Source organism: Bombina bombina, chromosome 6 (genome assembly GCF_027579735.1).
Source record: "Bombina bombina isolate aBomBom1 chromosome 6, aBomBom1.pri, whole genome shotgun sequence".
Classification (NCBI taxonomy): Eukaryota; Metazoa; Chordata; class Amphibia; order Anura; family Bombinatoridae; genus Bombina; species Bombina bombina.
The window spans coordinates 976,658,762-976,667,269 of record NC_069504.1 but is presented as its reverse complement, the minus strand read 5'-3'; the positions used below and the strand labels follow the sequence as shown (position 1 = coordinate 976,667,269).

Here is an 8,508-nt window from a genome sequence, read left to right as displayed (position 1 = left end):
CCTATACACAAAGTAAAAAAAAAATTATTACTTCCATTGTTTTCCAGTACCTAAAGATATTGCTATTAAGTTAATGTGCACGTTAGAAGTAAGCAATCCTTGTTACTGTATGAGGATACTATAACAGCTCAGTAGCGTCTTAGTCAGTGCTGTAGTGTATAATTTTGCACTGCAGTATGGACGGTCTAAATGTACCATTAATTATTACCGTAAGATCAAATAACTAAAGAGCTTATTGGAGCATAACGGTCATAGCATTATTTACTGATCATATAAAGATAACCTTATAGTTATTTAATATACATATATCTACTTAGTTATCCACTAATAGTTTCCTTTGGTCTATATAAGTAACAACCCAAATGTTTAGTCAAGCATTGTGCTTTATAGTGGATTACCGGTTAATATGCTTAAATAGTGGATGCAAGGCTAGTAGCATTGCAAAATGTACAGCTTAACACTATATTTGTCCTCAGTGCCACCAAAAGTAGAGGTATATTAGATAAGGCTACAAAGTGGTTATACAAATGTCTCCGTAGTCATAAAACGGATACAAATTATCAGCTAATGTGAGACATTAGTCTTGAGTATTGTAACAGAGAACTGCTCCTAAGTGGATTCAACTGTCTGACTAATCTGAGTATACGTTCATTGTCAGCTCAGATATCAATTTTAACAAATTAGCTAGTTCTACTAGATTAAAACTGAGGGGTCCCAATTTCCCCTGCTCCTGACATGTTTCGCCGGACATACCGGCTTTTTTGAAAGAGCCGGTGTGTCCGGCGAAACATGTCAGGAGCAATCAGCCAATAGGATTGAGCTCGCATTCTATTGGCTGGTTTTAACAGCCAATAAAATGCGAGATCAATCCTATTGGCTGATTGCATCAGCCAATAGGATTTTTCCTACTTTAATTCCGATTGGCTGATAGGATTCTATCAGCCAATCGGAATTGAAGGGACGCCATCTTGGATGACGTCACTTAAAGGAACCTTCATTCTTCAGTCGCCGTCAGATGGAAGAGGATGCTCCGCATTGGATGTCTTCAAGATGGACCCGCTCCGCTCCGGATGGAAGAAGATAGAAGATGCCGACTGGTTGAAGCCTTCTGCTGGTCTGGATGTCCTCTTCTGGCCGGACCGGATGACTATTTAATTAATTTAATAATAGTGTAGTATTAGGTGTTATTGTAATTTAGGTTAGGATTTATTTTACAGGTAAATTTGTACTTATTTTAACTAGGAAGTTATTAAATAGTAAATAACTATTTAATAACTATTGTACCTAGTTAAAATAAATACAAAGTTGCCTGTAAAATAAATATAAATCCTAAACTAGCTACAATGTAACTATTAGTTATATTGTAGCTATTTTAGGGTTTATTTTATAGGTAAGTATTTAGTTTTAAATAGGATTAATTTATTTAATTGTAGTAAATTTATTTAGATATATTTAAATTATATTTAAGTTAGGGGGGTGCTAGGGTTAGACTTAGGTTTAGGGGTTAATAAATTTATTATAGTGGCGGCGACGTTGGGGCCAGATTAGGGGTTAATAAATATAATGTAGGGTTTGGCGATGTTGGGGGCAGCAGATTAGGGGTTCATAGGGATAATGTAGGTGGCGGTGGTGTCCGGAGCGGCAGATTAGGGGTTAATAATATAATGTAGGTGGCGACGATGTCGGGGGCGGCAGATTAGGGATTAATAAGTGTAAGATTAGGGGTGTTTAGACTCGGGATTCATGTTAGGGTGTTAGGTGCAGACATAAAATTAATTTCCTTATAGGAAATAATAGGGCTGCGTTAGGAGCTGAACGCTGCTTTTTTGCAGGTATTAGTTTTTTTCCAGCCAGCTCAGCCCCATTGTTTCCTATGGGGAAATCGTGCACAAGCACGTTTTGCCAGCTTACTGCTACCGTAAGCAACGCTGGTATTGAGGTGATACGTGAAGCTAAATTTTGCTCAACGCTCACTTTTCTGAGGCTAACGCCGGCTTGAAGAAAACCTGTAATACTAGCGTTGTCTTAAGTGAGCGGTAAGAAAAAAAGGCTCGTTAGCACCGCACAGCCTTACCGACAAAAACTCGTAATCTAGCCGATTGTTATTTAAATAAAACCCATATTTTTATTTTAAAGTCAATTTAATTTGAATACGAAACCATTTTCCATGAATAAGAATTAACAGAATATCACAAATAATTAACAGCTTGAATAAGAAACAATCTTCCTTGTCGTTATTTTATTTGTGCATCAGATTACTTCATGTCAGGAATTTACGTCATTTTTTATCTTGTGGTAGCTGCATTGGAGACTGGGAGCTATTTGAAAACGCGGCAGGTGTTCTGGTAAAATGGTGACCTTGTGAAAACAGCAAACTACGTCACTTCCTGTGATGTATCATCAGCTGTTTCACAAATTTTGGCCATAATGCGCATGCGTGTTTGCATCATCACATACCTGGCCGCATACGTCACTGCTACAATTTTTAGAGCTGTGAAATTCCTGGACCCTTTCAAGAGCGCATGCGTGGGATTTTGAAATCAGTTGTTGTATCAGAAATGGTGTGCTCATGGAAAGCTGTTTCTGACATTGAAGGGAGCGTGTCAGCAGAAGAAGCAGTGGCGATAGCCGAGTGGCAGGGGCTGTTTGTCATGGATGAGCACGGAGAATCAGCTTTAGAGAGGGATTATTATATTTATGAAGAGGATGAGAATGCAAGTAGTTGCAGTGGGGGCGGAGTTCCGAATATTGCCGAGGAGCCTAAGAAACAGCTTTCCATGAGCGCACCATTTCTGATACAACTAATTTTAAAATCCCACGCATGAATCCCAAAATTTGTGAAACAGCTGATGCTACGTCACAGGAAGTGACGTAGTTTGCTGTTTTCACAAGTTCGCCATTTTACCAGAACAAAGGATCATTGTGCTACTGAGTTACTCACACTTGTTTCTTTTTTTCCTGGTATACGAGGTTGAGCATTGTTTTCTTTTCAATATCTATCTGGTGATCATTTTGCGGTTCTCAGAAAGCAGTGGGATGAATAAATTGCCGACTTTAATGCTTGAAGGAGGAGCTAACATAGTCCTTTCTGCTAAGCTCCACAACAATATTTGGGGTTAATTTAGGAGGTAGTTAGGGTTAACAGGAGTCCTTATGGTGAGGAGTATTTATGGTAAGGGCAGCAAGGGTTAATTTAATGTGCAGTTAGGGGTAAATGCAGGGGTCTATTTAGAACTGCTGTTACCCAGGAGTCAAGTCGGGCAGGAGCGCATTGGAACGGAGTTCCTGCACTATTTTTGCAGGTGGAACTAAGTTACCTTTGGACAAAGAACAGGAACACTTCAGTAAACACTGGTACTGCTGGTGGGAGGAGCTGGAGCACAGTCTAGTTAGAGGGATAGTGAGATCCTCTAGTAATGGGCAATACCACTTACTCCAATACACTAAATGCAAGCCTGTCAGCGGTCCTGCTGTGTGATCACCCTGAAATGCGTGGAACACATGGTGCTTACATTTCTGTGTGGCTTGCTCTGGGTTTGTTTAGCTCCCCTCATCAGAAATAGGACTATTGCACCTTAAAGAGACAGTAAAGTCAAAACTAAACTTTCATGATTCAGATAGAGCATGCAATTTTAAACAACTTTCCAATTTACTTTTATCATCAAATTTGCTTTGTTCCCTTAGTGGTATTTTTGAAAAGCTAAACCTAGCTAGACTCAAACTGATTTCTAAACCGTTGAAAACTGCCTCTTAGCTCAGAGCATTTTGAAAGTTTTTCACAGTTAGACAGTGTTAGTTCATGTGTGTCATATAGATAACATTGTGCTCACTCCCGTGAAGTTATTTAGGAGTCTTCACTGATTGACTACACTGCCTGTCTGTCAAAAGCAGTTAGATAAGGAGGCTGTCTGCAGAGGCTTAGATACAAGGTAATCGCAGAGGTAAAAAGCATATTAATATAACTGTGTTGGTTATCCAAAAACGGGGAATGGGTAATAAAGGGATTATCTATCTTTTTAAATAAGAAACATGTTGGAGTAGACTGTCCCTTTAAGTGGGAGAGACTCTGTAAAAAAAAAGGAGTCTCAGGCCAAAAGGCAACCATTTGCATGCGCATTTCACAAGGATCAGTGTGAACGGGCTTTTGCGATACGTGGTGGGACCGCTCTATACGTGACAGCACAGAAACATAGGAAGTAGAGGTTGGGAGGAGTTATCATGGACATGGTAGGAATATATATACAAATAAAAGCTTAAAAAAAAAAAAAAAAGATAAAATAAAGTTAGCGATTATATTATTGTATTGTTAAAGAATGCATTGATGTGTTGTAATCCATAAAACTTTACCTTCACTTTAAAGGGACAGTATACACTCATTTTCATATAACTGCATGTAATAGACACTACTATAAAGAATAAGATGCACAGATACTGATATAAAAATCCAGTATAAAACTGTTTAAAAACTTACTTAGAAGCTGTCAGTTTGGCTCTGTTGAAAAGGTAGCTGGAAAGCCCACTGCAAGTGGCAAATAAGACCCCCCCCCCCTTCTTTTGCATATGAAAAGACCATTTACACAAACAGGAGCAAGCTGGAGAAGGTAGCTGACAGTATTCACATAAAACTTGGTTAGGAGTCTGAAAATAAGAGCAATGTTATTTAAAAATAAGCAAAACTATACATTTATTTAAAAAAAACCTTTATGGGCTATATAAATAGATCATCTACAAAACATTTATGCAAAGAAAAAATGAGTGTATAATGGCCCTTTTTCGATTCATTGCAAAGGAGTTCGTGCACTGATACAGCGGCACTGGTAGGTAATATGATCCTAGAGTGAGGATGTCTGATTCTGCTGTGTGATTCATTGCAAAGGCGGAGTTAGGAGAAGCAGAACTCACTCTAGAATCATATTACCAGTGCTGCTGCAGACTCTGGAAGATAACTGTTTCAAACGAATCAGTTCAGTCTGGTGATTGGTGAACTGATTCATACAGTTCACTGAAAAGAACGATTTGTTCATGATCTGGACATAACTAATATCTGATCTGCTGGAGGAGGTGAGTACAGCTCTGTACTTTACATGAGAGGGGTCAGGGATAGTAAAACAAGGACACATGATGTAATGCCACTGCGTGCTGTATTAAATCAGGGAATAGAATCTGCAGACAATCATGCTTTGTACTGTATTGTGCTTTTCCATATAGTTATTCTAGAGATTTCCTTAAACTATTCTTAGAACGTGCAGAATGTCTTTTATCTGAAAGGAATGGGGCAAAGAATGGGGAAGGAGACCCCCAACTGCACAAAAATGTACCCACTGTATGTATTTTGTTCTAATGGATCATACAGCGTAGCTTTCTAATAGCTTATAAAACCCTGTAGTGTTTTTCCCCTTGCTAAAAACAGTAAGATAAATGTATCCTAAAATGTCTATGTGGGTTATATATAAAATTTAAACCAAAGGAAAAATCTTAGTATAAAACTGTCGATTTGGATACATGAATAGAAAAAGAGTGTAGCTTTCTTTTATACAGCCTTGTAGTGCCCCCCTGCTAAAAACAGTAAGATAAATGTAAAGAGTAATGTGCTAGACATTGCTATGTTAGAGTACAGTTAGCTAAGTCCCAATAATAACATTTGTACAAAATCGACATGAAACAGAACTGACTAGTAATACCCTTCTGTGTCACTCACTTGCACTATATTTCTGTTTGTATTAGCACTTAGTAAAACTAACGTGTAATGTGTACCAATCTGTCAACACAAGCTCAAATATTTCAAAACAGGTTTGTTTTTGAGACAACAATGTTTATGATTTAGCGTTGAATAATTTTTTTCCAATTTGGCACTTTTTATTAAACAAAAGTTAATGTTCAAAACAATTGCTTTTAGTAATCAGAACAATTTTTTAAAACATTTGTTTATAAGGCTTAAAGTGACAGGGTATTGTAAAATATGCTATTTTTTAGTGTTAACAGTTGGTTAACTTGGCTTTTTTTGTAGTTTGTAGAGAACTGGCCCTGACAACTAGTGACCAATTATATCAATAGTCACTTATGTACAATTTTTTACCGTTTTAGCTTAAAGTGAAGGTAAAGTTACCTTGACTCTGATACACAATCCAATTCTTTGTTAAAAATAAATAGGAGTTTCATTCATTATTTTTTTACATTTTTATTCTAAATCCAGTAATCTTAGTTTACATTCCCTATTTTCCGCTATGCAAAAAACAACCCGTTTTTTTTTTGTTTTTTTTTAAATCTCTTGGTCACGTTTTTGATCAGCCAGTTGAAAATTTGGCATTACTTGCTGAAATGCGCATGCGCTTAAGGCTAATTCTTTATCTGAGTAAATGCGTGTTCCCGTTTTGCGCATGCGTACTATTTCTATTTTATGGCCGCATCTAGTGAATAGTTTTAACTGGCAGAGGTATTGTACCATCTTACTGCCAAAACCCAGCTTGGCTAAAGCGCTTGTCCTTTTTGCACTATTGCCAGCAATAAATAAACAGAGAGAGGAGGAAATCGCAGATTCCGACATGCACCGTTGAGCTGAGGATCGTGAACGCGCATTGGCAACACGTATAGAGCGGGTGGGACTGCTCTATACGTCACTCAGAAAATCCGGAAATAGCGGTTGGGAGGAGTAAAGATAGCAATGGTATGGGTTTATATATAGGTTTTAGTTAGCTAATATATAATCTTTTTTTTTTTTTAAAGTTAGCGATTAGCTTATTATAGTGTAGAATTATTGCTTTGCCTCTTCAACATGTTAAAAATTTACCTTCACTTTAAAGTGATGGTAATCTCTCCCCTTTTTAGAAACAGGTCCGGAATGTTAGTGATATTTTAGAGTTTCATTCATCAATTGTAATGAAGATGCTCTATAACCTTTTAATATAGATATGAAATTCAAATACCCAACGCTCTGCCGCCCACTTCAATTTTTCTGTGTCCAATCAGCGCTTTAACTGCAACAAAAGTGCCATAAGGGGAGAGCGCTGATTGGACAACAATTCAAACCGTTCGTTACAACTGATTAATGAAAATCCATCTAAAATATAGCCAACATTCCAGATCTGTTTTTATAAAGGGTAGAGTTTACCATCACTTTAACATTTATTCAATGCAAAATATATTTTCAGGATATTAATCTAAAAGACCATACATAAATACCATATTTATTCTTGATTACAATGTCTATTTAATCAAAATACTTTTTTTTTTAGCAAAGTACTAACTTTTTTTTATTATAAAGGCAGCAATATTTATAACCTATATCTTAACAGAAGCCCAGGAAGGGACTTTTTTATTCTTATTGTGTTTTAAATTACAAAGTCAGTGAAATTTATAATAAAAAAAAACAAGGACAGGATGGAGCTGTTTAACACTTATCTAATAATTTAAATCCAAAAGCCTAACTGCAACATGTTTTAGTGCTTATCTGAAGGGCATGACATTGTCCTTTTTAACTTGCTGCTGACCGTTACCAAAGCAACTTAAAGAAATGAAGTCTGGCAAAATTAGATTAGCTTTCTTAAAGAAACATGAAACACAAAAGTTTTGTTTCATGATTCAATTTAGAGGATACATTTTTAATCAACTTTCCCTTTTACTTATGTTATAATTTTGCTTCATTCTCTTGGCATCCTTTGTTAAAGGAGTAGCAATGCATTACTTATTGCTAGTTGAACACATCGGTAAGTCAATGACAAGAGTCATGTGCAGCCACAAGTCAGGAGCTAGCTCCCAGCTCCTGAGCCTACCAAGGTCATATTTTCAACAAAGAAAACCAATTGAACAAAGCAAATTAGTTAATAGAAGTAAATCGGAAAGTTGTTAAAAATTGTATGCTCTGTGTCACTGGTTTTCATACCTGTCCTCATGCCTTCCAAATTTTGCACGGGTTTGGTATCACATATACGGCGTAACATAGAAGTTACGCTCGTATATTTCTGCCTTTGGCCGTAGTTTTTGGCCCATAGACAGGTATACCAAACCCGCGCAGTTTGGTATCCAATATACAGCGTAAGGACTTACGTAGCGAAAATGTAGAAATCTTACTCCATTTTCACCTCGCCTCAAAATGCAAGCGTAGTAAGCCTTAAGCTGAGTATTGGAGCCCCGTAACTCCCTAAACTGCTTTCAAAATAAAACCTAACGCATGCGCAATGTCTATCTACCTGTCAACCGCAATCCCCCGCTGCAATCCCTAATAAAGTGTTTAACCCCTAAACCGCCGCTCCCGGACCCCGCCGCCACCTACATTAAATGTCTAACCCCCTAATGTGATCCCCCTATACCGCCGCCACCTACATTAAAATTATTAACCCCTAATGTAATCCCCCTACACCGCCGCCACCTATATTAAATATATTAACCCCTAATCTAATCCCCCTACACCGCCGCCACCTATTTTAACTATATTACCCCCTAATGTGAGCCCCCTACCCCGCCGCCACCTACATTAACTATATTACCCCCTATGATCCCCCTACACCGCCG

The 8,508-nt window shown here is 37.6% G+C and overlaps 1 protein-coding gene across 4 annotated transcripts in view; it reads left to right on the top strand.

The window, feature by feature from the left end:
- The first annotated feature begins 4,903 nt into the window (after positions 1-4,903).
- Positions 4,904-8,508, top strand: part of LOC128664000 (leukotriene C4 synthase) — a 305,297-nt gene continuing 301,692 nt past the window's right edge. For 3 of the 4 annotated variants that reach the window (XM_053718637.1, XM_053718636.1, XM_053718635.1), the window contains exon 1: positions 4,918-5,061. The gene's annotated coding sequence lies outside the window, so the exon portion shown is untranslated. Of the gene's footprint in view, positions 5,062-8,508 lie in introns of all 4 variants that reach the window. The other variant, XM_053718634.1, reaches the window with a different exon arrangement.